The sequence below is a fragment of the Juglans regia genome, chromosome 1 (genome assembly GCF_001411555.2).
Source record: "Juglans regia cultivar Chandler chromosome 1, Walnut 2.0, whole genome shotgun sequence".
NCBI lineage: Eukaryota > Viridiplantae > Streptophyta > Magnoliopsida > Fagales > Juglandaceae > Juglans > Juglans regia.
The window spans coordinates 18,122,791-18,127,432 of record NC_049901.1 but is presented as its reverse complement, the minus strand read 5'-3'; positions in this window follow the sequence as shown (position 1 = coordinate 18,127,432).

Sequence of the window (4,642 nt, the reverse complement as noted above, 5' to 3'; positions counted from 1 at the left end):
AAGGGATGCAAAAAAGGAAAGCAAGCACACCCAAAGATTTTTAAAAGAGTAAAGTCCAGAGGTTTATTGTAAAGTTTTTCAAAGGGTGAGATGCCAATGGAAGATGTCGGCAATCTATTAATTAAGTATGTTGCCATAAGAAAGGCATCATCCCAAAAAGAGTGGAGAACGAAGCTGTGGGATAAGAGAGAGAGACCCGTTTCGACAACATGTCTATGTTTTCTTTCGACAGACCCATTTTGTTGGCAGGTATGAGGATTGGTAATTCGATGTTGAATTCCAATGTTTGTAAAAAATTTATGAAGAGAACGGTACTCTCCCCCCAATCAGTTTGAACAGATTTTATTTTGCAATTGAATTGACGTTCAATAAGTTTTTGGAAAGATCAAAAAACATTGTAGACTTCAGATTTTGAGGGAATCGGATAAAGCCAAGTATATTTGTTAAAGTGATCCACAAAGGCAACATAATATTTATTTCCATTCATTGACATAATAGGAGAAGGTCCCCAAACATCAGAAAAAATTAAATCGAGTGGACCATGGGATTTTGACTGAGACTCAAAAAATGGCAAGCGATGGCTTTTTCCTTGTTGACATGTGGAACATATGCCAGGAATTTTATTAGACGAACATGGTAAGGAAAACTTTGAAACAAGACGTTGAACAGTTTGATAAGATGGATGTCCCAAGCGATGATGCCAAACTTCGAGAGGAACACGTTGACATAGGAAGGATTGGGATGAGTTGGAGGTTGGCGGAAAGGTGTAGAGTCCATCCTTAGACTTGCCGCGTAGCAAGACTTTCCTCGACGCTTCGTCCTTCACCAAAAATGAAGAAGCATGAAATTCAATAAAAACCTTATTTTCTTTAGTAAATTGACTCACAGAAATAAGGTTCTTTTGAATAGATGGAACATGTAATAAATGGGATAAAGTAAAGGTATAAGAGGGTGTAGAGATGTTGCAGGATCCAATATTTTGAATGGGCAAACCTGTCCCGTCACCGACTTGGATTTGATCATTGCTGGTATAAGGTTCTGAATGTAGATTCAGATTTTGCAACTCATGTGTAAGGTGATTGGTTGATCCAGTATCAGGATACCAATTGCTGTTCGGAGTAGAATTTTGAGAGGTCAAGTAGGCCGCATGGTGGGTTGTGTGCCTTGATATGCCTGGTCAAAATAGTGATAGCATTGGATCGCAGTATGGCCTCCCTTCCCACACACTTGACATGTGGGACGTGAGTTGTTGTTGGAAACATGATGACCACTTCTTCCACGATTGCCTCTTCCGCGTCCTCGGAAAGAATTATTTTGATACTGAGGCTGTTGTGAAGAGCGCTGAAAATGCGTTTTCCCACCTCGGGGTCGAGAGCCTTCATTACGTGTGGCTATGTTGATGGAGCCCACAGTGGCCTCAAGGACCGAATTATGCTGTTCAAGTCTCAACTCAAAGTTGAGAAGATGGCCAAATAGATCCTCTGTTGACATAGGATCTTCACGAGTGGAAATGGATGTTACTATAGCATCATATGTTGAATCTAGGCCACCAAGTACATATGACTGGAACTCATCACGTTGGAGAGGCTGTCCAATGGAAGCCAAGATATTGGCTTGTGTTTTGATGATTTGAAAATATTCTGAAATGGACCTATTTCCTTTTTTTTTATTAGAGAGAGACCGGCGTGTTTGCATAACTCGTGCGTTAGAGTGAGATGAAAACATCCTCTCTAAGGCTGACCAGACTTCAGAGGATGTGGATATCCCCACCATTTGAGCCAAAATGCCTTCAGGCAAGGAAGACACCAAGACACTAAGAACAATTTGATCTTGATCAAACTAGTTGGTGAATGCAGGGTTGATGATTTCTGCAGGTTCAATGGTGGACGTAGTTGTTTCTGGATTTCTGATATGAGTGGGAGGACAGGAGATAGTTCCATCTACAAAACCATACAATTTTTGCCCACGTAGATGGGGAACAACTTGGGCTTTCCACAATAGGTAATTGTCCTTGGTTAGTTTAATGGTGACTAAGTTTTGTAAGTTAACTGGTGAGAATGTGGTAGGCAAGGCCATTTAGGAAGAAAATATGATAGGGGTCACGGTATGCTCTGATACCATAAAACAAAGACAATAAATGGTATCCCTCTCTCTGTGTTCTGTACTTTGAGAGAGAGTTGATTTTTATAGAAAACAATTACAAGAGGAATACCAGGCTTGGCTGCCGTTAAGGAAACTCATTCCTAATATACTGCTATAACAGATTCCTATAATCAAGCCTTTATAATACATAAAACATTTGACTATTTGACCCTATGAATAAGGAGAAGATTTCGGTTGTGCGCTATCCCTTTGAATCAGGAGGATCTTGAGTGATATCCTTAATAGTTCATAGCATGACAAATATTGGTCTAGGCAGCAAGCACACCTACTCTGTATATATTTTCAGATGTTAATTGGGCCAGTTACCTCACTCGACGCCACTCAACAAGTGGTTTTTGCACTTTTCTTTTTTGGCAATAATTGCATCTCTTGTTGTGTCAAGAAACAACCTATCGTAGCTCAATCCAGTGTTGAACCTGAATATCGCTTCATGGCAGCTACTTCAGCCAAAATTACATGGCTTTCCTTTTTGCTACATGACCTCAACATCCCTCTCACAAGCATACCAGTGTTACATTATGATAACCTCAATGCCTTGTACATAACCATTGACCTAGTGTTTCATGCTTGAACAAAGCACACTGAGTTAGATTACTATTATGTTTGAAAAAAAGTGGAATGCGGGAGCTTAGAAACTGGGTTTGTTAACTCATCCAACCAGTTGATTAACATCTGTTGGAAATATTTTTAAAATAATTATATGTTATATTTATTATTATTTAATAATTTGGGATTTATTTTGGAAGTTATGAATTATTTTTGAAAGAGAGAGATTAAGGAAAGTTTATAACCTTATCTTTATGGTTTTAATAAATTGAGTGCATATAAGTAACATAAGCCATTCATTGGCTTAGTGGAAATTATGCCATTGGTTAACCCAAAGGACAAGGGTTTGAATCATTTCTATGACAAGAAGGGGTTTCTAAGTATTCTACCCAACCAGCCAAGGCGCATGGCGTAGGTGCTTGCAAATAAAATATAAAAATGCACACTAGTTGGTATTCGAACTTGTGCAAACCTACTGGATGAGAAGCGAGGAGACCCTTCGTCCAAGTGTTGTGTCATATGGCAACATACAATATATACTTATTCGGAACAGACTTTGGTCATCTATTAATATCGCTTCATGGCAGCTATTGTAGCCGAAATTACATGACTTTCTTTTTTGCTATGTGACCTCAATATCACTCTCAGAAACACACTAGTGTTACACATTGAGTTAGATTACCATTATATTTGAGAAAGACTGGAACTTAGGAGATTAGAAACTTGGTTTGTTAACTCATCCAACCAGTTGGCTAACATCTTCACCAAACCTCTCTCAAAATCAACTTTCCAGTCTCTAAAATACCAAACTTAGCTTGTGCTTTGATTCCCAACCAACTTTGAGGGGGGAGAGATAGAGCCATAAATATTAAATTCAGCACATTCAACACAATCATTGATTCCCCATGATCTCGGGAATGCAACATAAAAGGAAACAATAGTGCATCATCATATATAGGAAGCTTTTAATGCTGAAGATTCTGCCACACAGTGTACACAATGTAGATCTAGAAAGGACTTTAGTTGTAACTTGCATGATTGTTTTCATTATTTTATTTCATTTTATTCCCTCATTTTGATAACTCATGTGTTTATTTATTTATTTTTATTTATTAATTAAGAAATTGACTATTAATATATTGATATATTTTTTTATATTTTTTAAAAATACTTAAAATGTTAAAAAAATATGAATAAAAAAATTAAAAAAATTAAAAAAGTGAATTTTGTATAGGGGCACGCCCAACAGTCATTACTGGGCGCAGTGGCGGACCTACATTTATCATGCCCCCTCCCCCCCCCAATTTTTTTGAAAAATCAACATATATCCTAGTTTTTAATACTAATTTTATAAATATAGAAAATGACCCCCCAAAAAAATTTATAATCTCTAGATGCTCTGTAAAATTTTATAAAATTCCAAACTAATTTATATGGATCCCAAAATTTTTTGTTATACAATATTAGGCTTCTTAATATGGAGTTCAAAGTAAAAATATAAGAAAATCATTTAAGGTTGGTGATCTATATGGAAAATAGTTGAGAGATTTTATCCTCTAGACTTCATTGAGTAAGAAAAAATTTATTTAAGGTCTCTATTATAGACTATTATATGCTTAATGTGATACGAAAATATTTAGAGTTTACATGAAACTTAGTAAACTAGATTAGATACTAGAATGAAAGATAACATTCTAAAAGATCACTTTATAGTTTCTAGGAAGCAAATATATTCTAAGTATTTCATTACAAAAATAATAATGGATGAATATTATTTAATGAAACTTTAACATCAAAAATCCAAAACATATATTAAGACGTTGTATTTTTAGAAGTTTATTTTTTTTACGTGTATATTGTAAATTAATTATTGAGAGCTAATTTTATATATAGTTATATTTTTATTATTTTTAAATTTCAATGTCACACACTA